The sequence below is a fragment of the Amblyomma maculatum genome, chromosome 4, assembly GCF_055883805.1.
Source record: "Amblyomma maculatum isolate TAMU_Amacu chromosome 4, ASM5588380v1, whole genome shotgun sequence".
In the NCBI taxonomy this organism is placed as follows: domain Eukaryota; kingdom Metazoa; phylum Arthropoda; class Arachnida; order Ixodida; family Ixodidae; genus Amblyomma; species Amblyomma maculatum.
In genome coordinates this window covers 148,443,112-148,470,592 of record NC_139347.1, presented here as the reverse complement: position 1 = coordinate 148,470,592, position 27,481 = coordinate 148,443,112, and the positions used below count along the sequence as shown (strand labels likewise).

At 46.1% G+C, this 27,481-nt stretch overlaps 1 long non-coding RNA gene across 1 annotated transcript in view; it reads right to left on the bottom strand.

Moving 5' to 3' along the window:
- Window positions 1-217: 217 nt before the first annotated feature.
- The window catches only part of LOC146193282 (uncharacterized), a 58,279-nt gene continuing 31,015 nt past the window's right edge, over window positions 218-27,481 (bottom strand). Inside the window, exon 3 of the long non-coding RNA XR_014706428.1 lies at window positions 218-318. This is a non-coding gene — a long non-coding RNA (uncharacterized LOC146193282). The remainder of the gene's footprint in view (window positions 319-27,481) is intronic.

The window sequence follows — 27,481 nt, the reverse complement described above, 5'->3', positions numbered from 1 at the left end:
ATTGAACTGGGGATCTCACTGGTGCTCTATCAGAGGGTAATCAAAGCATTGGAACCTAAGTCTGCATGTTGTGCAATTTTTCTCCGGCCTCAATCCAAAACGACTGAGCATACGAAAATAAATATTTATGAGCTTCCTTTAACGAATAGACGAATAATTACTCGTACAGAAGACCCGAACTGAGCCTTTTTTGTTACTCACCGGTTTCGGCATTTGAGCAGCATTGCATCCTTGAGGAATTTCAATTAATTCGCAGATGGTTTTGTTACATTTCCCTAGCTTTTGACTGAGCTCTCCGTTGTATCCTTCAGCAATCACCTGTAAAATTGTTTGATCATTTAAAACAGTTTTCACACAATAAACTACCATCCAGAAACGCATGAAGACCCAGCAAACACTTGTCAGCATCAAATAACGGAGATATTATTGTCACTTTCCTCCATAGAAGTATTTCGCAAACAAACTATAAACCATCTTCATGTGGATATATATTCAAGTTGTTCTGAGCTTGAATGCGTGCGTGAATCATGAATTTATTTTTGAGAAAAGCAGTAGGCACAATGTAGAATTTGCAGCACTTATTTCCTATAACTCATTTTACTTGGATTACTGTTGTTACTTGGATTGCTGACTTCCTCAGCGCTAGACTTCAGTTCACCTCCATTAACAACTACAACTCCACTCACTCTAAAGTCACTTCTGGGGTACCACAGGGGAGCGTCCTTGGTCCAACCCTTTGTTTAATATATATTAATGATCTACCCAACTCTGCGTTTTCTCGAATTAGGTTCTTTGCCGATGACTGCGTAATATACCAAAATATTTCTTCTATCACTGACCAACAATATCTGCAAATTGACCTTGATGCAGTAACCGCATGGTGCACAGATTAGCTTATGCCACTTAACACTTCCAGAACTAAGGTTTTGTCTTTCACTCGCAGCGCTCGCATTCCCATAGCTTATTTTCTAAATAACAACTCTATCGAACTTGCTACTACCTACAAGTACCTTGGAGTTCATCTGCAATATGACTTAACATGGCACAACCACATTAATATTGCCGCGAAAGCTTAAAAACAGTATTTGTTGTTTTTTAACAGTCGCCGGCATACAGGCTTATCACTCTGATTCTGGACCGCGTATCAGTTCCGTAATCTTTGTTTGTTAATGCTAGATGTCGCGAGTCACACCTTTATCAGTTTTGTTGTAGCAGAAGATGCACCGAGATCTGTCTCGAAGGTTCCGGCCACTCAGGTGTGTTTCCACAATGTTCCAGCCCGTGCTAGTAGCTACTTGCGACGTATATCTAGATTGTTCTGTGCAGCCTTTAAATTGAGCGTTGACGAGTGTGACGAGCATTCCTTGTTCGACGATCGACGAGCGCGTTTGTTTCTATCGCCGCCGCCGAGTTGCTTAGTTCTTTTGCGGGCGCAAGTCAGCCCAAATAAAGAGTTTCTTTAGTGCAATCATCGACCCTTCATTTGTGTCGTCGACCTCGTCACCACTATGTGACAATATAACTTTAGCACCCACCAACCGCTCACTCGGCCTTCTAAAGCACAACCTCAGACAGGCTCCCCCCACCTGAAGAAACTAGCGTTCCGCACGGTCATTCGTCCGAAGATTGAATATGCATCAGCCATCTGGGATCCTAAACAAACGTATCTCATAGCTAATATTGAATCCTTGCAGAACCGTGCTGCGCGTTTTATTTACTCTGACTACTCACATACTACCAGTGTCACTGCCCTCAAACCTCGCAACGAATTAGAAGACTTGTCTTTCCGCCGCAGACTATCACGGCTAGAACTTTGCAATAAACTATATCACCATACATCGCTCCACCACGAGTTTTTCCTATCAGCATCAGCCTTCTTTCCACGGCTCGACCATAAGCACAAAGTTAAGCGCATCTCGTGTCGGTTATCTGCATTTGCGAAGTCATTCATACCACGTACTATCATAGAGTGGAACGATCTACCAGCACACATCCTCCACATTTCACGATCTCATCCACAGAGACGTGGACATTTGAAATGTACTTTTGTTGGCAATACGTACAAGCTGTAGTACGTTCATTTCTGTTATGCCTTATTGTTTTCTTAAACCTACACTTTCTATTTTATCGCTTTCTATAGCCTGTCTCTTTATTCTCTGTTGCTTAATTATTTTCCGATGTTATATTTAGCCTGTTTATTGTTCATGTGCTTTTTAATAATGTTCCTGTTACATGTTTTTTTTACACGACCCCCCCCCCCCTCCCCCTATGCAATACCCTCGAATGAGAGAGGGCCTTTAGGGGTATGTTGAATAAATAAATAAGGATATTGTTAAGGTTTATTTACAGAGTGATTCTGCACCTTAGCCTGGTGCGCTAACCGACAGATAGCGAGCTCCCTCTTCTCGACCTATATTCTGGAGAGCCTCTTTTTCACACATCCTTGTCCTCTTCTGTGCGCATTCCTGACATTTCCCGCTTCGCAGACGAAGCCTCTGGGCTCTCAGGCAGAGTCCCGAAAGTGGCAACGCTTCATTCTTGCGATATGGACTGCTTGTGTTTTCCGAGAGGGGCGACCTTGGGAACATTGGCGAGACACGACGTAATTCAATTCATTGATGTAGTGCAACAACAGCTTCTGGGACAAACGGCGCTTGCGGAGAGGTGTCCGAGCCACACTAAGTCGCCGGGAAGGTAGGAGGCATCCTGATGCCGACAATTGTAGTGCTGCCTAGAGCGCTCCTGCGAGGCCAGAGTGCGCAATCGGTCGACCCGCTGAGCCTCTTCAGCGCGGCTGAGAGTGCTCGAAGCAGAAGGCTCGGTGTCGCGAAACAACGGCACAATGGTGTCGAAAGAACGTAGAGGCGGACAGGCATAGATGAAGAAAAATGGACTACACGCTGTTCTCTCATGCTTCGCGGTTTTATAGGCGTACGTAATGAATGGCAGCACGTCATCCCAGTTCTTGTGCTGCGAATCAACATACATCGCAACCATTCGTTAGTGTCCGTTTGTACGTTCAACGAGGACATTTCTCTGGGCATGGTACGGCGTAGAGCGACGCAACTGGCACGTAAAATAGCGCAGAAGCTGTTTCACAACATCTGACGTATACTGGCTACCTCGATCGCTGGTAATGACACAAGCAGGCCCATGACAGAGGACGACAGCGTGAAGAAGAAAGAAAGAGACGTAAGCGGCGGTGGAAGAAGGGATGGCGGCAGTTTCACAGTAACACGTGAGATGATCAAAGCACACGATGACCCAACGATTGCCTTTCGGCGAGCGGGAAAACGGGCCTATGAGGTCAACACCCACTTGCTCATATGGTGTGGTCGGCAGGGTCACTGGATGTAAGTGGCGCGGTGGAGACGTCGTGGGGAGCTTGAGCCGCTGGCACTGCGCGCAGTAGCTCACGTAACGCTGAGTCATTCAACGCATATTTGGCCAGCAGAAACGTTCCTTAATGAGAGTAAGAGTCCTGGCAAACCCCTAGTGCCCAGCTGTGGCGTCATCGTGCATAGAGTGTAGAACAGAGAAGTAGAGGCTAGCCGGAACGACTAGCAGAAAGCACGCACCGCCAGAGGAGTAATATTTTCGATACAGCAAACCATCGCAAATGCAGAAAGGGTTCGCAGATGCCGCATCACGAGCTTTTTCAAAAAGGGATGCCAAGTCTCTATCTTTTTCTTTGTTCTTGCTGGAAAGTGGCAAGATCCGGAAATTGTACGGACACGGCGGCAAGATAGTCGTCAAAGTTGTCATCGCAGAGGGTAATAGCAAGAGGAAGCCGCGAGAGGCAGTCAGCGTCAGCGTGCTGGCGGCCACTTTTGTACGACACTGTAAAGTTGAACTCCCGAAGGCGCAACGCCCAGCGGGCCAACCGACCGCAGGGGTTGCGTAGATTCACCAGCCAGCAAAGCGAATGATGATCGGTGATGACTTTAAAGGCACTTCCATAAAGGTACAAGCGAAATCGCCGTACGCCAAAATCGACGGCAAGGCACTCTTGCTCCGTCACGGTATAGTTTCGTTCTGAATTGGTAAGGGTGCGACTTGCGTAATGGACAACGTGCTGGCTTCCGTCATGCCGTTGTATGAGCACAGAAGCCATGCCAATGCCACTTGCGTCAGTGAGGAGTGAGCAGCTCAGTGGGAGCTGTCGGGCTGAAATGACGGAGTATGGGGCGCGAGGTAAGAAGAAACGTGTGCTGGCGAATTGCAGAATTACATTCAGGAGTCCATTTCAAAGGAATATCTTTCTGCAAGAGGCATGTGAGGGGGTAGGCTACGTCAGCAAACTTAGGGTGGAAGCGTCGAAAGTAAGAGCAAAATCCCAGGAAGCGCCTGAGGTCTTTCAGAGACTTGGGCTCTTTGTCGCAGTTGACAGTTTCGATAATCTGTGGGTCAGGCCTAACACCGTCTTTCGATCTGGCGTTCACCGAAGTGGCACTTCTTAGAGTTCAGCACGACACCCGCTTTCTAATCTTTGTTAAGGACCAAAGCTAAACGGCTGTTATGCTCTGCGAAGGTCCTCCCGAAATTCACTACGTCATCTAGGTAACACATACAAATTTACCACTTCAGTCCACTCAAAAGAGTGTCCATAAATATTTCAAAGGTAGCCGGGGAGTTGCATAGGCCGAAAGGCATCACGGTAAATTTACCTAATCTATCGGGAGTCACGAATGCCGTCTTCTCTTTGTCTTTCGGATGCATCGGCATCTGCCAGTATCCGGACCGTAAATCAATAGATTAAAAGTAGGAAGCTGAATGGAGGCAGTCAATGGCATCTTCAACACGGAGGAGTGGGTAAACATCCTTCTTTGTGACAGTATTTAGGCGGCTATAGTCGACACAAAATCGCCAGGTACCATCTTTATTTTTCACGATTATCACAGGGGCGGCCCATGGGCTAGATTGTTCCTGAATAATTCCTGTTTGCATCATATCACGGACCTGCTCGTCAATTATCTTACGTTCTGAAGGTGAGACACGGTATGGCGTCTGTCTAATCGGGTGTGCAGATCCAGTGTCAATCATGTGATGGGTTCGGGAAGGCGGAATCGGTGGTGGCTGATCTCGAGCAAAGTTGAACACGTGCTCATGTTTCATAAGAACCTCCGTCAATATTCGGCGGTCATTGATGGGTAGCATTCGTTCATCATGGACTGAAACAGGGAATCGGCATGATCGGGACGTCTAGTTGAACGAGCAATGCCGTCACTGAATGCGGCGATGTTCATAGAAAGGCATTATTCTTCAAAGTCGGCGAATTTCAAACGAAGCGGCAATACGGCAGGTTCGTTGGAATAGTTGACAGTCCAAAGCATAGCGTGGTCCTGGTTCACTCGAACAACGCTGCGGGGCACCAACACACTCTTTTTGGCACCGGAAAGGGAAACGGGATTTCCTTCAACCAGAGCGTCGAAGGTATTGGGAAGCACGCCTGAGGACACAACTGGGACGAAGATGGCGGGTATCGCCGGAACGACGGTATTCGCGAAGACAGACAACACTTGGACAGCCCACGGAGATTCTTCTATGAGGGCCGATCAAAGGCTGGGGTTTATTGATATCTCGCTATTGTTGAAGTCGAGAGTTGCGCCACACTGCTGTAAACAGTCAACTCCTAGAATAACGTCGTGCATAAAGCTAGGTAGCACTGTAAATTCAGTTCTAAACTCGTGTCCAGCGATCGCTACATTTACATAACAAATATCAAGCGGAACCAACGATTCTCCCCCTATACTTCGAATTATTACATTTCTATTGAAACCAAACATAATTTTGCGGCCAAGACGGTTCTTAAAATCTAAGCTTATCACGGAAACTGTAGCACCCGTATCCTTTAAGGCCATAGCATGAACACCATCCACTAACATTTCCAAGCGGTTCTTCAGGATAACGACCGGTAGAGGAATTGGCAATATCGATAACCTGGCGACCGCACCTCCATCGGCCGTACACGCTAGTTTCCCGGTGGCGGAGAAGAACAGCGGGGAGACGGCGAGCGTCGGGAGCGGCGGGCAGGAGGAGTCAGGCTGGGGTCTGAAGCTGGTGAGTCCTTGCGTAGTGGTGCGTAGCGGTAGGAGCCCGAAGGAGGGGGATAGGTTGGGTCACGAACTTCTAGACTCACGTTAGAACGGCGATTTGACTATTGACGCTGGTAGACAGTGTGGTACCGGGTTCCGGCGGTGGCAGAATCTTAATGCATGGCCAAGCATACCACAGCGCTAAGTGACTGTTGGTTCATGAGCACGGTCCAAATAATAGTCCTCGGAAACAGGATCGAAACGATTACCAAAGTCTAGCCGCTGGGGTCGTTGCGGAGGAGGTGGCGCCTTGTAGTGGGAACGAGCTAGGGGAGCAGGGCCGTATGAGTCAATTCGGTGGTCACAGACGGGAGGAGGAGCGGTAGAACCCCAAGAAGAAGAGCGCTGGATTGGAGCTACCACAGGGGATTGCACTGCGGTTCCCAACATCTTGATGACGGGACAGTTCATCACGGACGATTTGGCGAATCATGTCGGCCAAATGCGGAGGCTCATGTAAATGCTCGTGAGAACCCACACTTGCAACAGTGGTCACGTTAGGCAGACGGCCGGCCGAATTTCGGGGTTACGCGACGCAGTTTTAAAGCTTCGAACGTAAAATAGTGCCTGATCACGGCCGTGGGAGAATGCAAGTTTTCTTTTGTAATTAAAAAGTCATATACGTCCACCACGATGCCCTTCAAGAGGTAGCCGACTCTGTCTTTGTCATACATGCTCGGATTCACCGTTTCGCAGAGTTTTAGGACCTCTTCAATATACATTGTGCATGTTTCGCCAGGCACTTGGGCTCGCTGGAATAAAGTCTGCTCAGAGCATTTCCCTTTTGCCGTGGTATCCCCGAAACAATTTCAAATCTCCTCTTCAAAATGATCCCAGCTCGTTAGGGACGCTTCATGGTTCTCAAACCATGTCAGGGCTGTGGCGTTCAAGAAAAAACAACATTTGCCTAGTTTACAGTGGCATCCCAGCGATTGTGCTTGCTCACCCGCTGGTAAATGGTGAGTCACTCGTTCACGCCTTCGCCAGCTTTGCCAGAAAAGGCCCGCAGCTCAGGGTAATGCTGCCATATGGGTGCCGCTGCGCCTGGCTGCCGTGCGTCGCCTGGATCATTGTGGTGGTCAAAGGGGGAGCCCAGCAAGTCGTCGGCTCGAACGAGGTAGAGACGAATCCGTGGTGATTGTTTCACACCTGCCACCACACTGTTAAGGTTTATTTATAGAGTGAATATGGACAATAGCCTTTTGCGCTAACCAACAGATGGCGAGCTCCCTCTTCCTCAACCTCTAATCTGGAGAGCCTCTTTTTCACACTTCCTTGTCCTCTTCTGTGCGCATGCCTAACAATATATATTTTGCGCGAGAAATAACCTCTATTGAACGCCAGTGCTTGATTGTTACAAATGTGTTGTAATTTCGCCTATCATTTATATAATACTTTCGAAGATGGTGTTTAAGGGTAATTTGAACAATAAATACCCTGCTGTATTATGATACGGGAGAAGACGCCGTTTTGATCGAAAAATTACCTATCATTGAACAATTCGCAGCAATAGAGAACTTATGGTGCGAACAGAGGATGACGGCATCATCAACATCAATATCATCATCATCATCAACGTCATCATCATCAGCCGTACTGCAGGGCGAAGACCTCACCCATACTCCTCCAATAAACCCGGACCTTTGCTGGCAGCCTCCAGTTTACCCCTACGAACTTTTTAATGTCATCCCCACACCTAACTTTCTGCCGTCCCTGCGACCTTTTCATTTCATTAAAATCAGATTTGTTGCCCTAAGCACTCATCCACTGTCCTCTCTACGCACTACTTGCCCTGCCCATTCCAATTCTTTATTTTTGATTTCCCCTTGGATGGCATTAACACGGCCTATTGCTGAAGCACGCAGTGCGCTTCTCATCTTTTAACATATATGCCCACCATTTTTCGTTCCATAGCCTTCTGCGTTGTCCTCAAAGTAAGTAGAACCCTTTTCGTTAGCCCCACGTTTCAGCCCGATAGATGAGTACAGGTAAGATGCAACTATTGTATACTTTACCCATGAGTGATACCGGTAAATGCTAGACATAATCAGTGAATGCTTCCCAAATGCACTCCACCCCAAACTTATTCTCCTAGGTATTTCCCTTTCAAGGTCTGGATCTTCATGTAGTACCTGTCTTAAGCAGAAATTTTCTCCTACCAATTCCATCTGCTTCGCTACCTATTGTGAACAGCTATTCTTTTCCGAGGCTCTTGAGTATCACGTTAGTCTTCTGCCAGTGTCACCAATTGCAGCTCTCCAGCTGCACCTTCTCTAACCGAGACAAAAAACCGAACCCATGTACACGGGCGCTATGCTCGTGCCTTCGACAACGTCCCAAATAACATTTGTGAACATTATAGCGTTTACAGTTGTTAATAAGCTTGGTCGCTTGGAAACTTTATTATTAGGTTTAAAGGCAGACTTCATGGCCGTAACAGAAACGTGGCTAACAAAGAAATTATACTTTGAAGTAATTCCCCCAATCTACTCCATAGCATGCAAGGAAAGGACGAGGTGAGTCGGAGGCGGGACATTATTGATAAGAAACAATATACATTTCGTTACGTTATCTAAAATTGAGGGGTAGAATCAATTTTTTGCAAACTGCTTTTTTGATTATGCCATCTGGTGGGTTCTGCCTATGTTAATACTGTCATATTTCAATCATTGTATACGTATACTTAACATCATGTTATGGGGGCGAGACATACTTTCAAAGATTTTAATCTCCCGATAATAACTGGAGCACACAGCGCTATAATTCACCTTGCCTTAATAATGTTTTTATATAATGCTTTCTTTTAACCTCCCGTAAATCTCAGCAGGACCCAAACGTGTACAAGGAACGAGCTATAATATTGTAACGGGGGTAGTTCAGCTTGAGGGTTCAGGGAGCGGAGACGGGAGACAAGGCTTTCACAGAACAGTCCTTTCCTACAGGTAGCAGCCGACACTGCTCGAATGTCGTCGTCCTCGTCCAAAAAATCTAATTCTTCTTTTTCCTTCATATGCGCATACCGCCTAACGTAACAATATTCTAGGTTTAGTTTTCCTGAGTAGTAATTTTCCCTGTCAAGGTACTAATGGGAAAATTTTGAATAGCCTGTCTGACGACAAACTAGTAGCACGTTTTATCCTAATCACTATACTGCATTTTGTTTGCGATCAACAATTATGCGCCCTGACTATAACGGAGCTGACGACACTGCCATACTTAATACTTTATAGCAGGAGCTCGCATCATTTCAACAACTCTCAGATGACATAAATAGTGACAGACACATTGTGGCAGAGGTTCAAAAACGGTGTGTCGTTTTGCATTACTAATTATGTGCCTGCCAAGACTAAGAAAATACGTAAACGTAATCCTTGGATAACTCGAACCGTAATTCATGCCAAGCGAAAAGTTCGATGACAGAAAAAAAGTGTGGAAACGCCATCCATCACACTGAGTAGTTGCGAAATTAGCCTTGACCATTACTCATTTCAGAAGCAACTCTTAATATTCACTGTTTTCAGATACGCAATATAAACAGCTAAAACATATAACTTTGCAAATACGCTTACTCGTCTAAAAAGATGCTCCCCAAAAGTTCTGGCGTCACCTGAACCCTAAATCACGAAATGAAAGCCAAGCTTCTACATAGGAAAACCGAAATACTTCAACTATTCTGAAAACATTTTTTCGTCTATTTTCGTTACGAAAAAGTGTAAGTGCGCCACGTACTTGTTTTTGCTGAAGACATTATCGATAACCTCTTACTGTAACAGAAGAAGGAGTCTTAAATCTTTTACAAAAATTGTAGACAAAGAAAGTATGTAATATTGTAGACAAAGAAAGAAAGAAAGTCTGTAATATTTTCTTGCGTAGATATGCCGAATGGGCAGGAAAAAATTTCAGTAATGATTTTAACAAGTCCTTGTCATCGCACACCCTTCCTAAGGGATGAAAAATAGCTTAAGTAACACCTATGCAAACCATCATCATCATCATCATCATCCTGACTATACCCACTGCAGGGCGAAGGCCTCTCTCATATTTCTCCACTTAACCCGGTTCTGTGCTAGCTGCATCCACTTGACCCCTGCGAACTTTTTTACCTCATTCGTCTACCTAACTTTCTGCCGCCCCCTGCTACGGTTTCCTATGCACACAAAAGGAAGCAAATCATATCCCTCAAATTTCAAACCAATTTCATTATGCAGCAGAGTATCCAAACTACTAGAGCATATTTTCTTAAAGCACCTAACAACCTGCTAGAAGAAAAGCTTGTTTTAACACCTTTTCAGCAACAGCTTTCGGAAAAGAGTTTCAACAGTCACTCAGCTAATAGAACTTACACACAAAATATCCTTTACTACTGAGTGATAGTAGCAAGTCCACTTCATACTCTATAGGCGTTTCGAAAGCTTGCGACTGGGTATCACGCTTTAAACCTATTCTGAAACTTAATGCAATCGTTGACGCTGGCTCCATAGTAAATTGGGTTGTGGACTATCTGACTGACCGCACTAAATTCGTAGAAATTAACAACGAGAAGTACGAAACAGCCAGTGTACCATCCGGTGTACCACAATTAAAATATAATGCTCGCTCTAAGACCAGTATTATTTTGTGTGAGCGCAGCGCGTGAACTTTCACCTCTTTCATCTGTATAGATCATCATCATCATCGCTGACTGCTGCTCGGAGCGTCACGCGCTGTGTGCCAGCTGGTTCTGGAAAAGAACAGACGTTTGTGCAAGTGCTGTCCCACAAGTGGTGGAGGTGCGATTCGTATTCCCCACCTCTCACTTTAGACCCACCCACCGTTCTCCCTAGAGCTCCGTTCAGGCCTTCGCTTGCGTCAACGGTTTTGTGCGATGGATGAGGGCAACGGTGCTCGCTCACCCCCGGCGTCTCCTGCTCCTACTGCGGCTGCCCCTACCTGGACAGTCACCAGCCGCCAGCGAGATCTCGAAATCTTTGCTGGCCTTCGCGGTGAAGATGTCGACGACTGGCTCGACAACTATAACAGCGTCACTACATTCAACCGCTGGGATGACGCTCATAAGCTGCTCAACGTCGTCTTCTACTTGGCTGACGTCGCCAAAACCTGGTTCCTCAATCATGAGTATGACATCGCTGACTGGCCTACATTCACGGACCAGCTAAACAAAATTTTCGGCACAGCGGCTGGTCGCTCAGAGCAAGCAAAGAAAAAACTTGAAGCTCGTCTCCAGCAGCCCGGCGACTCCTACACGTCGTATATCGAGGACGTTCTGTCCCTTTGTCACCGAGTCGACGCTGCTAATATTTAAAAGCGACTTACCTACGAGTATTTCACAAAATATAAAACTTTTTGCGGTTAACTGCGTACATTAGCATTAAATTAACTCCGTCAATGATGATATGCATTTAAATAACTTTTTAACACCAGTAACCAATTGCGGTGCGAAGAATCGCAAACGGCTAAAAATGTTAAATATCAGGTGCGTTATCCGTAACCAGAAAAATACATCAATCAGTTTTCAGTGCGCATTGAACAACACATATTTTGCTTCGGTCTCTGAAAATAAATATCTAGGCATAACACTGACCTCTGACCTCAGATGGGATTCTCATTTTAACAGTGTCACATCGATATGCCTTAAAACAGTTATTTTTCATTAACAGATGCCCCAAACTAGCACCGTCAGGAGGAAAGCTACCTGCTATAAAACATTTGTCAGACCAATTCTGGAATATTTCAATGTTTTTGGTTTCCTTTCACTAACAAGCTTAATAAACAAAAGAAACACTGCAGAAGAAGGCGCTCAGATGTATATTTAACGAACACAGGTTGACGGACTCACAAAAAGAATTACTCAAAAATGCAGGACTACTAGCCCTACAAAAGAGAGCATAACTAATTTTCTAAAAACATGTACCAACTGATACCCCAGGAATTAAAATCGATACTTCAAGGTACATGCCAAAATCACAAACACAAGCACGCAATAGTCACGTACACACTAAACGAGCTTTCAATCCGTACTGACTCCGTCAAATATTCATACTTTCCCCGGGCTATACGCGAATGAAAAACCTTGATCACATCAATTCTTAGTATGCCGTCATTAAATGTTTTCGACACTCGTGGGAGAAATCAGCAACTTACATATCAATAATTATTGAGCGTTTATGTCTTTGTGAATTTGTTACTTCCTTTTGTGTTTCGCTTGTTGTATTGTTTGTCCATCAAACTTGTGTCACACGCTCCTTATTCTGGCTTAACAGCTATAGGTATTTTGCGATGTATAATTTATGTCATATTTTTATATGTACTTTGATTATTTATCATTGCTATATTTTGTGCCTCTACAAATTTAAATGCTCTCTCTGTTATGATCTGCTGATGTGACTGACAGTATCGAATAAATATATAAAAATATTCATTTGAAGCCCACATTTCTGCCCTCCTGTCTCGATCATCAATGACTTTGCAGTTCATCACGTCAGTTACATACAAATGCGATGTCATTAGCGAATCGCAGAATGCTAATGTATTCTCCATAGACCGTTGTTCCTAACTGCTCTTATTCCAAGTTTGTGAATACTTCCTGTAAGCAAGCTTTTAATAGTAATTGGGAGATCGTGTCTCCATGCTTAAACGCTTCTTTGTGGGAATATCGTTAACTTCTTTATGAAGAACTATAGTGACTGTGCAGCAATTATAGATAACTTCCAGTACTTTCACATACGGGTCGTTACACCCTAATTTCAAATTGCCTCTATGACTGCCGATGTTTCTCCTAAGTGATATTCGTTTTCGTAATCATTGAATGTAATCACAGGGGCTGGCTATATTCCGAGCATTTTGCTAGTACTTAGTTTACAGTGCGGATGTGTGTACTCTTTCTAAAATCCTGCTTGATCATTTGACTGATTGCAGTCTCAGGTTGTGCTGATCATATTAGCAATTACCTTTGTAAACACCTTATATGGAAAAGATAAGCTGATTCGCCTATAATTTTGCATGTCCTAAGTGACCCATTTCTTGTTATTTAAGATAACTTTAGCGTTTTTCCATGACTCCGGTACCGTCGCTGACACTAGGCATTGCGCATACAGGGTGGCCAGTTTCTGTAGCACGATATCCCGCCGTCCTTCGACAAATATGTAGTTACTTGGCCCTCCCCAGCTACTCTGCCCCTTTCAAAGTTTCTAGAATATTCCTAACCTCAGACTTCGTCGCTGGCCGAAAGTCTGACTGCTTTTCACTACAGCCTATGTCATTATTCTTCTGACTACTTCGGCTACTACATAAATCGGTACAGAATTCCTCGGCTACTTTGACTATTCTGACCATATTTCTGTTTATTTCTGACCACGTTCCTGTTTATTTAGAATTTATTTGCACTGTTTCTCGTTAGTATTGTATGATAGTTTTTCTCTGCACGCCTGTATATTCTTTTCTTCACTGCCTAGTATGCTACCTGCTAATCTTATCCATTCTGTCATAGGAGGTCCCCCGGACAGTTTATACTTCGGGACCTCCTTCTGTAATACTGATAATCCATGCACATGTACCTCACAGTGAAAATAAAGATTAAAGATGAAAGATGAAGATGACGATATTCGTGATGACATTGCCTGCCTCAGCCATTAGAGCATGCATCTGATTTTTTCTCTACCCAATTTTTTATTCACCGCATTAAGGCTGCCCTCGTTCCTTAGATCATACTCAATTTTACCCATGTTATACTTTCTTATGTTGGCCCCTTTACGCTTATTGATTTGCTTTAATATCTTCACCCGTTGTATCCTGCCTGTTGGATTGGAAGGTTTCAAATTTTGGCGTTTCTTAATCAAATCTTCCGTCTCCTTATATAGTTTACCGGTATCCTTTTTAACTATCATGCCACCTGCTTATAGCGCACTCAGTATAGATTTACCTCAAATTATTGTAAATTTCTTCTATGTTAATGTCATCATACTCGGTTAAAGCTAAATACCTATTCTGTACCGAGACCCTCAATTCTTCTGCCCTCCCGCTCACTGCTGATTTGTTAATGGACCTCTTTCTTACTAATCTGTTTCGTTGCCTCTTCAGATCTAGACTAAATCGAAACTTTACCATTCTGTGGTCACTGCACTGCATCGCACCTTTCTGATTACCTCGACATCCTGCATAATACCGGGGTTAAAACTCCGTACCAAGTCAATGTCATTTTTAGCTGCCCCACTAGGGCTTTTCCGTGTCCACTTACGGTTCTTCCATTTGCTCATAAAGGTATTCATAATCCTTAATTTATTTTGCTGTGCAACCTCAGCTATTAACTCCCTGTTTTGTATTGCTTTAAAAAATGGTGCAAGTTTCCACATTTACAATGGTAACTTGCAATAAAGCAGTCGTTAGGGAGCTCGATTGCTGTACCCAGGCTCCAGCATCGAATCCAGGCCGCGGCGGTCGCTGTTCGATTGCGGCGAAAAGCAAAGCGCTCATTTGCTGCATATTGTCAAGACAAAGTAAAAACCTAGTTGGTCGAAATTTCCACAGGATGCCACTCCGAAGACTCATACCATGAGTCTCTTAGGATGCTAAACCTCATAAACCAAATAACCTTAATTATATTAATTTCCAATTACTCAGTTCAGTTCAGTCGTTCAGTCGTGTCCAACTCTTCGTGACCCTATGGACCATGTCACGCCACGCTTTCCGGTCTCTCACAATCTTCCTAACATCACATAACTTATTCTTCATTTCTATACAGAGTGAAATGAAAGAATACAGTCAGAGCATTGATGATATTTATTTTGCGAAGAACAGAAGCTTTTTCTTCAAAAAATATATGTGCCTGTGTCCTTTATCGGCATAACTGTGGACACGAAGGTATGAAACATCTTCCTAAGACTCAAAAAGTGAACATGTGTTTGCTGAAAGTATAAATATTTCTTTGAAAGCTTTGAAAACGACGCGGCGTGAAAGCATGATTTATGTCGCTGATTTGTGTTTCATATATCTGTTGATTTGTTGAAAAACTTGTACTGTGAAGTCATATATTTTACAATGACTGAGTATAACTTGTATACGCTTTATCTTATATCCGATTTCTACCTCTTGTTATGCAGGGAGTGATGTACAGCATATTAAGATGGTTTGTAGTCTGTCCTATAATAATTAATTCTTGTTCGAACAAACGTTTTTCCTTTCAGTTCGAACGAACTTTTTTCTTTGCAGTTGACCGTTCGAGCGTTGCGCAATGTGTCTAGGTTACTGTTCTGATCTATTAAAGTTCTGTCATTTTTTGTTCCGCCACTAACATCTGCTGCCTGTAATTTTTTATATTTACAGCATTGCTGTTAACATTTTTCAGGGGTCAGGGATGCTGCCAAACAATGGTTAATGTCCTTTGTGTGTGCCCCTATAGATTTTCTGTTAAGACAGAAGTAAATTTTTTAATCAACACAAGCTCAAAACTTCAGCTACTGTACTCATGGGTAACCTGAAATCCAAGTTAGGTAAGGAGCCATCTAGCCAGCAGCAAGCAGGTGACTTTTCTTTGAGAAAGGTCCTACAAATACCAAGACGGAGTTATTGCTAGAGCGCAAAAGCGCAATATTCATGGGTCATAAACACATTTCTATTGCGTAAACAATACCACGCGAGGTTTCAGCCCGTCGCGTTAACCCAGCTGGCAGCCACGCCGTGCCACAGATGGCGCGTCGTTGCATAGCAACAAGAGCGGCCGCAGATGGCGCCCCTCTTTAAGCCGTCGCGTAAACCCGGCCGTATCCACGCCGCGCCAAGAAGCAGAAGCAGCAGAAGAAGTAAGAACAGAAAGAGAAGCTACGCCGGCTTAGCTTACGCAGCCTACCGGGTTTAACTAAAGCTAAACCCCAGCTAATTTTTTAAGAAGCTCGGCAACAAAAATGGCACTTGAAAATCCTGAACATGCGTACGCAAGCACACACTTGCATATATATATATATATATATATATATATATATATATATATATATATATATATATATATATATATATATAGTTTAAAAGTGCTGGCAGTCTGCAAGTCGAAAGCAAACGTTGGGGATCTTTTTTAATGTTTTGTGGTTGGTATTTGAAAATAATTTTTGTTAGGGTCATTATCAGCATATATAAGCTGGCGTGTACTGAACGGATATAATAAAATTTAATTGAAGAATAATAAATGCAAAGCGGAAAAAACAACTCGCAGATGAGGGGAGTCGAACCAACTAATATGTGCGCGCGCGCGCGCGCGTGTGTGTGTGTGTGTGTGTGTGTGTGTGTGTGTGTTTGTGTGTGTGTGTGTGTGTGTGTGTGTGTGTGTGTGTGTGTGTGTGTGTGTGTGTGTGTGTGTGTGTGTGTGTGTGTGTGTGTGTGTGTGTGTGTGTGTGTGTCTGCGCGTGTGTCTGCGTGTGTCGCAAACCAATCAAGAATTTATTTCACCATTTTCAATAGCTGTCAACATGCGGTATTATCGCTTTGATTGCAGTGCAGAGATCTATTCTGTACTATGTGTTTTTGTATGCTCAATGTCGGGAGACGCGGCTCTATAACATATTTTGTCGCGCCAGTTACGTCGAAATATGTCTCGAAAAATGTCGCAGCTCTCCTGCGTTTCTGCAATGTTCCTGGTTATGATATTCGTCATTTGCGGCTTTATCTAGATGTTTCTCCGCTGCCTTTAAATTAAAAAAAAAAATGGTGCGGCGGGAATTCGTACTTACCAACGACAAGCGCACTGTTGCTGTTAGCCGCGCTGCGAACTTGCTTATTTCATTCGCGGGAGCATATCAGCTTATTAAGAGTTAATCTCCTTCGTCAATGGACGACTGCGTATGGGGTGTCATGATTCGTGCTCCTCTTACAAGCTTAGACAACAGCTCTGTCGTGTAGCCTCGGGAGTCCTCCCCACAGCACACCGAGCATGTCGCCACTTCAAGCGTTTGAACATGAACATGGCCTACTACAAGGTCTCATCTAAATCACGAATAGAGCACTGCAGTGACGACGGCTCTTGGCAGAGCACCGACTCCAGTTGTGCTTCAGCCGCCCCGAAATCCCCAAATTTTCAACGGCACCTCGGGACAAGATTCAAAGGACTGCTAAATCAATTAGGGTGAATTGCCGAGTTTAATAGCTGGGATGATGCGTTGAAGCTCAACGACGCCCTCTTCGCTGTAGGTGGGGCAGCCGAACATCTCATAAAAATCATGAGTTTTCCCTCACGACCTGAGATGAGTTTAAAAGAGAGCTTTTAAACGTAATCGGCGAGCATTGTAAAGAAAGAACGAGCGGATATGGATACTCAAAGCCAAGTACTGGCTCCTAAATGAGCCTTTCCTCAAATACGCTGAAGAAATAAACCGCGTATTTTGACACTATGATCCGTTATGACACAAGATAATGAAGTGAGATGTTTGGCTTGGCGTCAAATAGCCTTTTATTGGTAGGCTTGTGCAAATCCCACTAGAATCGTAGATGAATTCCAAACCGAAACATTCTCTATAAAACGGATTTTAAAACCAAAAGTCAGCACAACAATTACCGGATACAAGTCAGAACTTCTTCCATGGATATGATGACCCCTACAGATGACTTGCGGGACCTTATCTGCGAAGTCACCGGACAAGAACTGCGCCGGCTGTTACCATCATCCCAACAGCCTCAAGTAGCCGCCCTCGCGGAGGTCGTCTGGGAAGAAGTCCAGGAGACAATGGGCGACGGCTTCGATGACTTCGACGCAAGAAACAGCAGCAGTGGATTATAGTGCTCTGTTACGCTGACCCTCCATGTCCGCCTCGACGCGAACAGTCTGTTCCTGAACGCCGCATCTTGGCCCCCGTCCGCTAAGCTTATAAAAAGGCCTGCATCCCCATTACGTGCGACACCTAGAAGACATAGCACAACCACCAAATCTCCTATCATTGTGGTAAGGCTGGACACATCCTTCACCACTCTGTCTAACGAAAAATAAGCATCTGCGGTTTTGTGATCGATGCACCAAAAGCTTCTTCCCTTGTGAACGATCGCAAGAAACTGAGAACTGTCTGGGCAGCGGAGAGTGGGACATCAAGCCGTCGGTTCAGGTTTCCACCGCAGTACAGCGTTCGCTTTACGTAGACGGCCCCAACTATGATTACAGTATGCGCGGAACGTGCCCTAGACAGGGTAGAGGACACTGCAGCCAGCCTTTGGAGGGGAGGTTGCGAAACGGCGAGCTGAGAGACACTCCGCCGCAGACGACGAGTAACGACGACGTAATGTTAACAGCCGGCGCTATGCATTACAACACGACAAAAACCCGACCATCCTCTCCCTGTTTACACTGGCAGCTTGCAAAATAACGATGGTGTAGCCTAGCCGCGGCAGCTTCAACACACGACGAAGAATATATTAAGCACAGAAGCCAACAGGAAACGCGGGAATAGGAACAAGTGACTTTGAAGCTCCTGTCGATATTTTACAGTAAGAGTCCTAATAGACACCGGAGCGGACTATTCAGCGATCAGTGGACCATTTGCAGTTCAGCTCAGGAAAATTACGACCACTTGGGGCGGCGCGTTGATTCTCATCGCTAGTGTTAACCTTATTACTCCTCAAGGCTATACACTGCAAAAGTTACCGTAAATGAACTATTTCCCTACACGCTTCGCAGTCCTAAAGTTTATGCATGAACGTTCTGAAAGAACAACGGGAGTTCACTGACCTTTGCTCAAATTTTCACAAGTTTTGGAAGGAGAAAGCCTTGTCTGCAACTACAAGCCGATCAAGTATTGTCGTCTTCTTTGTAACGGCAAACAACGAGATAATCAGGGTGTCGTCGAAATAAACATCCATTTACTCTTGGAGCGTAGACTGGGAATTGAAAAGGGCGTCACCCATTTCCGACACGGTAAAACTCCGGTTCTGATCACAAAGTTCATCGAAGAACCCCGGCACTTGAACAGACACGATGATTGTTTTTGTTCGATGAGCTAACACAAACTGCAGATATTTTCACCCTCCCCAGCGAACCCGCTGACAATGCACCAAACTTTGCAAGGAGCCCACGTTCGACAGTAAACCAACACTACTCCGGACAGACAAGACGGACATTCATGCTTCGACGACCGGCGAGCACACTTTTTCTGTTATCACTGCCACGGAGTTGCTTAGTTCATTTCCAGCTGCACGTCATCCAGCGACAGGTCAAGTTAGGTACAATACTAGTACCTTCATTTGCTGCTTTCGCCATTCTCACGACTACGTGACTATGTACATGTGTACGGGGCCAGGAGCGAGGTTTTATAGTCCACACAATGAGTGTCGGAGGCCTGCTGATGCCATGCGCAAGAATCAGAATAATTTGCCTCATGTGTATCCTCATCGTCCCCTTCGCCTCATTCTAGAATATATATTTCCCACAGCGCCACCGACTTCCACAGGGCGAAATAAACAGCATCGGATAAAACGTAGGTTTATAAAAGAACGAGGGCGGACCTTTGCCGTGAGGCGCGCGATGCGATATTCAGCTCAATCAGTTGAATACAACGGCAGATGGTTCGCTGTAGGGCCACAGCATTTTTTTAATTCCGATTTAATACAGCCACACCAACACCAAGTCGCCAAGGTTGTAAGCAACGATTCAGTACTGTGCATTGTAGTGTGCTTTCGAGAAATCCTTGGAGGAAAGAATAGAAAGACGGGCATGCCAGTAAGCCACCTCGGCAAAGCAGTGTCTCAGCTGCTGAGAGATTATCATGAACTGTAGAAAACACGTGGGTGGTATCCATGGCATATTGTATTTGCGAGCGTAGAGCAAGCAGCCAGTGGTCTCAAGATGTGTGGAATTTTATGCGTATTTTTGAACGGTAGGACGCTGTTCAAGTTTTTTATTTGAATACAACACATCTACAGCATATTGGCAAACATGCGGCTCTTGCTCACCTTTTCACCATTCATTTGGGTATGGCAAGGTGGCGAAGGTAATAAATGAGGAGCACATACATATACCATACTCTCCAGGACGACAGCACTAAACCGGCGACCAACCATGGTCCTTATTATAGCTGTGGTATATAATGCCCATGCACTTTAGGCACGAGTCGCAAATCCCGCATGGGACCCATATTAGTTGGCTCCATGGGTCCATCCGCCCTCCCCCCCCCCTAATATCCATGTTGTGCTACTTGGGTATTTTTCAAAGTATGCAAATGTTTCTCCAGCATTTAGCAAAAACGATTCCTCAAGTTAAGCCTAAATATCTTCATGTTATGACAATTTTACATGGCGAAATATAGTGACCATGCTGCTTTTCCCATGCCATGTTGCGCGGGGTCACGTATTGACCACTGGAATCCAAAGAAACGCGCTTTCAAGTTCAGTGTCACCTAGACGCAAGACTGTCACGTTTTTACAGTGTAAGATGCGCTGAGATTTTTCTCAAATTACTGCAGCCACTGTCGCCTGCTTCCAGAAATTCCTGACTTTTCGTTGTACTTCGATGGCTATATGTATGTGTTTAAATAAAGTAAGTGGTGACGCCAGGTACATTCGTAGTTGTACACTCACCGAATGCTCTTTGTCCCACCCCCTCATTAATTTAGTACGTTCTATTGCGGGACCATCTAATTCTAAGAAACTGTTCATTTGAGTAGAATGTCAGGCCCTTATTTATGCCTTTGACATCTCCAAGGATACGTTACATCTAGTGGAGATGCTGGGTGTCACATAACGTTGTCACTCCACTTTATTTGGAGAATCACCTGCACTTACGGCCCGACTAAGCAAACAGTGAAACAGACGCCATCTCCAGGGACACCGTCTGAGGACGGACTGGTACCTAACCACAAGTGACCAAACAAAAAGGCTACCACAGCGTTTTGATTGGCCGCCACTTCGACGGTGGCCCTAATTGCTCTGTAGCAACACCTTTTGGCGCCCACGTTTGAACGTTTCCTGTCCGACAATACCGAAGTTTGTGTGGAAAGTTACAGTTCTATCGGGCAACCGCATAACCCCGATGTACCAGCGCCATTAAAGCGCAAAAACGTTTCCCCGGTATGGAATGAATTGGTAACATTCTGGTTATAAAAAGTGGCAGCCCTGCTTCTCCAGCCTAGAGATATTCAAAACAGAGCTTATAAAACCATTAACTACTCGTTAATGCTTTTCTAATAGCGAGTCTAGTATGGAAGGAATGGGGGAGCTATTGCTGCACAACCTTCCAACATCTCAGAACGTCTTATGATGTACATACATTGAAAACAGGAAACGTCTTTTTAGGCGCATCGACACTGAAAAAACACGACGGATAAAAGTCTCACATTGTGTATGCGACGATTCATGGAGGAACCGTTTGTCAGCCTCGTATTTAAAGCTAGAGGAACGGTAGAGCTGTTGGTTAAAAGAGCGCCATTCGAAGAAAAGGGCCTCGATGCTCGAGCCCTGGACTAAAGCCATCCACTCCAACTCCCCTTCATCAACTCGTAGATGATATCTCCGAAGACCAATGGCTTGCTGAACATTACATGGAAATTTGTTCACAAAGAAATGCGAAGACTTGCGCCGTAGGCAACGGTTGCCTTGCACATGCATGTCATCACTAAAGAAGACTTGCTATAATTAAGCACTTCTAATTGCGGTAGCTGACACAAGAAGACACTGTAATGCATTTATCACCGCATTTAGCCTTTTTGCTTTTACGCGAGACTTTCCAAGCCCTTCTCGATGCGAACAAGCTGTTGTTGAAAACCGAAAATTGTGCCCCCTCTGCCCATCATATGACCAAGACTCAAAATCCAAGAAGTACGGAGCTTGGACGACAATAAACATCCGCCTTTTGTATTTGCAATGTGGCGAGGACGAACGTATTACTACCCACTCTCCCTATAGAAGACTTGCCCTGTGGTGCTTTGCCTTCAATATTAAAGTACCGTCTGTTGCAGAAGTTTGCAGCCCAACGCGCCGGGCGGAGGAGCAGTATCGCTCCCGAGAGGCGGCGCTGCGACCGCCGGCGCTGCCTGGTGACGCAGCTGTAAATAGTGAGGAGGCTTGTTTTCTTCCCCTCATCCCGGGGTTGATATCGCACATCTTTGCTCTCAGCCGCGGGATGTGGGGAAGAGAACAAGCCTCCTCACTCTTTATAGCTGTGTCACCAGGCAGCGCCGGCGGGCGCAGCGCCGCCTCTCGGGAGCGATACTGCTCTTCCGCCCGGTGCGTTGGGCTGCAAACTTCTGCAACAGACGGTACCTCCTTCTGTTCAAGTCGTCCTTCTTCTTTCCTTTGGCCGAGTGCCTTTGCGCTGAAAACTATTTCCTTAAATCTAGAATACCAATTAGTCCTACAACTAACTCTTCTCAAGTGCCGTATTCTGGCCTAACTCCAAAACAAAATCGACGAATACGTACGCGGAGGCCCCTATCAGCGTATCCTTTGCTGCTAACAGCCAAAGAAAAGCTCTGGGCATTGGCGTTTGGTCTAGCTGTTTTGTTAGCTCGAAATAAATTTCAAAATGATTTGGGTGGGTCAGAATTCATCATTGAGACCACCAGGTGCTGTCGCAGTTAGCAAGGTTTTCAAATCCCGGCAGCCGTTCAGCCCGCTTGGCACTCGGTGCCTGAAGATGCCATTAAAGAATAGAATAGAAAAAGGGCACCCACAAGAAAGTAACAGATGGGATGTCCAGAGCTCCATTTCTAGGTAGGGCTCCGACAACTACATTCCTGGCTCCAGCATCGCCCGCAGATGCCTGGGGCACCAAGGTGTGTCGTAAGCAGCTCCTCAACTCTCGTCGCTCTGATGAACACAGCATTCATTCGTTCCAGTGTTTTAGCAAGCCTAGAAAAGGACTGACCGGCAACTAAAACTCTCGCGTTGTAACCTGGCCTCGCAAGAGACAACCTTCTTCAACTATTTGCGTGCTTGTCAAGCTTGCCTGACTGCGAAGCTTAGGGGAGGGTAACTACAAGGTGTCATACTACTCGTAAAATGCAGATATCCCTAAATTGTTACCTGTGATGTTATGGCTCTTTATCTTACAGTGACCGAAAAATGCTACTTATTAGAGGTCACCGATCATTTATCAAAATTGGTAGAATTAGACCTTCTGCGGAAAACCGATTCTAAGATAACTTGGGTTAACCTTCTAGAAATATTTAACCTCTGGTTTCCCAGCGCACCTTTTTACTGACAATGTCACATGCCATACAGGCACAATATTTACCGATGTCTGCAAGGCTAAGTGACAAAAAACGGCATGTGACAACGAGGCCGAATCAATACACTAAAAGAATGGACCGGCACTGTGGGGCCGTCTTCGAGGCTAATCACTTGCATGGTGCGCGTCTCTGCATGCCGCCGCCACCCGCCTGTTTGCTTCTTGTATTTTGGACATGGTCCCCCTTCTACAAGCGTGTAGACAAACCCGACCTTACCGTCAGGGCCGGCTTTGAGGGACCGCGCAGTGGAACGTGCTGCCGGGTGCTCCAATGAATGGAACCCTTCGTAATGGCCGGTAGCAAGCACCCAAATGAACCTTTAGCCTTCCTTTTGCACTGCGACATTAAGAACTGCGAAAGGCAGTATATTTTAACTTATCCGCAGACGCGACAAAGAGCGCCCGAAGAAGCACTCAGGCTTTGACTCGGGCATTGATCTCAGAGTGGGCAAGCCAGAAGCTGCCCTTTAATCCGGCGCTGGGCCTTCAGCCTGGCCGCTGGGGTGATATTTCTTTTTCCATGTCGTTCGTCATAGCAGTAAACACGGCTAGCGCGGGGCAATGCACTGCGGAGAGGATTTAGCCAGCAGCGGCAGCGTGGATGGGGCGGCGGTATGCAGGAGACAAGTGGGAAGAAAGTCTCCCGACCGGAGAGGGTTCGCCACCCTCACCAGAGAAAGAGTTTCGCCGCGCTCTTTGTTTGTTGTAATTTGTATTGTTAGTGAGGCCTTTGGTTAGAGGCTAAGGCCAACCCACGGGGCCGGGCCCATCTAGCATATTTCCTTATTGGAGAGTTGATATGAGGGGCTGGCCTATAAAAATGGCCGCCCCTATTCCATAGTTTTATGTAGGTGTAAAACCGGACGTGATCCAAGAACGTTCAGTGCAGTCTGAGCTTGGGGCTCCATGCATAGGCATGTAACGCGGCCTTTCTGCTCATTCTCTAACCAGTTAGGTCTACGGAGCAAGAAACCACTCAGGAGGTCAAAGTCCCGTCAGTGCGAGCGAGTGCGGGCGACCAGATAAGGTCACAATTGTAGCGCCGATGGCACGGAGTATGACGCGGTCGTATGCAGTGGCGGCGGAATGCGGCGCATCGTAGAAGCCGCAACGACAAAAAATAAACCTGAAATGATTGCCTTGGCAATGAAAACGGCGGTACTTTCCACATCGACAGGCACTGCCAGCATGATAGTGGCACCGCGTTATTGTGACCTTTTCTGGTCGCCGCAAACACAGTAGTTTCCACTCTTAAAGGTTTCTTGCTCCGTGATTAGTTCGAAGAGTAAAGTAGCGCAGTGTCTCTTTGTAAATTAATTTCAACTCCCAGTTTTCACTCGATGTATGTATGTCAGGCTGTAAATATATGCTCTCCCATTATCACCTTCAAGTACACCTCCTGTTCTTCTCCACGCCGAACTACATGACAACAAGGGTTTAATACAAATAACCTAAATTCTACTGGCACTTTCGGCTGTCCATTGACGACAAGAGCTGCAAAGAGAACAGCTGAGAAGCAAAAATGAGGGCGTCGAGGCACCCATAGGAGAAAGTCACAAAACGGCTCAAGAGGCCCCAAGACAACAATAGTGGGTTTCACCGTCTGGTAGAAAGGCTTGAACGCTTCACGGTACCTTATAATCTGGAGGCCCAGTATGTCCCATGTAGGCATGTGGGGCGGTAGCAACCATCATAATACCGGCTTCAGTTCCCGACGGGGCAGAAGTGGGCAAGCCCCTGTAAGGTGTAGCGCCCTATTGGGTGGCGAAGAAAATAAAGACGGCGCCTGGTTGTGGCTAAGGCAGCTTCCGCAGGCTGTCTTGTTACTTCGCTCCTGAGGTGTCCGGCCATCAGTCCACCGTCCAGGACATTAACTATTATCTCCAGACTACAACACTGCGCCACTTGCGGCAATCGAGAGGCTGGTAAACTTTTCCATGCCTTTCATACCACACTGTGAAGAGGTGCTTCGACCGCTCACTGACCTCCTCTTGTCAACAGCTGGCCCCTCCTCCGCTATACATGGGTCATCAGAAGCCACGGCCGCATTTACTGCCACAAGACAAGCAGTCGCAAACGTCGTGCTTCTGGTCCATCCACGCAGCAACGCCCTTGTGATTGTGATGGTGAATACCTCCAGCGTGGCCATCGGCGCCATCTCACAGTAGTACATTAACACATTAACTCCCACTGTAGACCACTGTCGTTTTACACTCGGAAGCTACTTTCTGCTGAGACGAGCTACAGAGTCTGGCCGAGAGCTCCTGGCCATTTTTCGTGATACAGCACTTTTGGCATTGTGTAGAAGAAAGGTAGTTTCACGTGCTGACCTATCATGAGCCTTTAGCGGATGTATTCCGCACCAAATCAAAGAAGTACGACTCACGCTAACTCCACCAGCTCGCTTATATATCAGACTTTACTACCGACATTCGCTATGTACAAGGCACCACCATCACTGCCGCTGATGCCCTCTCTAGTATTGCCGCGTTAGACACTACATCTCCCACCGTCGACAAGCCTCATTCTCTTCCGCCCATCAGAATGATAGGGAGCTCGAGAGAGCCCCTGTTTCCTCGGACTACGGCTTTTGCCCCACCCCTGCTCGCCTCAGCTCTTGTGGTTGCGATAAATCAACAGACTTTTCCCGCCCTTTTGTTCGGGCTTCGCAACGTCGCACCATTTTTGATTCTCTACTTGATATACGCCACTCAGGCATTCGAGCGACTCAGCGACTTATCACCCAGCGCTATCTGTTGTCCGGAATCAATGCTGATGTGCGCTCATAAACGCGACTATGTCTGCCCTGCCAGACGACCAAGGTCTGCCGTAATACCAAAGCGCCTTCCCTAGCCTTCTTACTACCTGGCCATCATTTCGACCATGTACAGATTCGTCCACTTCTAGCTAAAACATGGTCACTGATTTCATAGCGTCGTTACCTCCGAACTGTCCGCACAGTAAAGCTAACGGGCAGTCTATGGAAGCAACACTTCCAGGCCCGTCTTTGCTTGTATCACTTTGCATCGATATGCACCTGGGCTGGACGCAGTGCTGCTTTGAAAGCTGTGACCGTGTTCAGCTAGAAGTGGACGACCCTGTACATCTCGACATCGTGGGTCCTCTACCCGTTTCTCGAGGCTACCGTTATATCCTGACCATAGTCGATCGCTTCACTCGCATGACCGGAGGAAGTCCCTATTTCTTGCATCACCACGTAGACTGTTTCTCGCGCATTCATCTCTGCGTGGGTATCTCGATTCGGGTGTCTTGGCACCGTGACAACCAACCATGGCCACAAGTTTAAGTATTCTCTGTTTGCTTTCCTAAATCATATTCTTGGCGCCAAGCATTGCCGTACCACTGCATATCCCCCGTGCGCGAACGACATGGTGGAGCGCATTCACTGCCTATAGAAGACCGCCCTAGCTTCTCGCCTCAATTGCACCACTTGAGTTGACTCCTTACCTCTTGTGCTCCTTGGTTTACGGGCCGTCATCCAGGAAGACTTACAATGCTCAGCTGCAGAGCTGCTGTATGGTAGCGCTCTGCGCCTTCCAGTACACATCTTCACATTACAGCAGCTCCCAGCCCAGCCCCAAACATTCCTTCGACGCCTACTGGACTGCGTTAAAGGCCTCCTAACTACTCCACCGCGTCCGTCCGGCCACCATACGATTTTTGTGCACTCTGACCTGGCCTCTTCGGCCCACGTTTTTTTGCGCCGCGATGCTGTCCGAGCTACATTAACTTTGGCCTACGACGGACCTTTCCGCTTTCTCCACCTCACTCCGAAAACTGCCACCCTCCTACGGAAGGGCCGGGCAGAGACCGTCAGCCTAGAGCGCCTTAAGCCGGTTTACATGGAGACCGCACTGGAACGTCTCGCGTCACCGCTTTACCTACTGATCTTGTGACATCGCCGGCCCTCGTCCGTTTCGACCTCCAGTCTAGGCGGGGGGCCCTGTATCGCCCTCTTGGGTGACGCAGGGATACGAGATATCGCGCGCCCCATGGCGAAGAAAATAAAGTCAACGCCTGGTCGTGGCTCGTGCAGCATCTCCAGGCAATCTTATTCATTCACTCTGGAGGCGTTCGGCCGACAAAGGCTTGCCCCCTGTTTCTGCTGCAGGAGTCCCATATCTAGGCTTTTCGGCTGACACAAAGCACATCCCCGCCCAGTCTAAAAGGGTCCGTT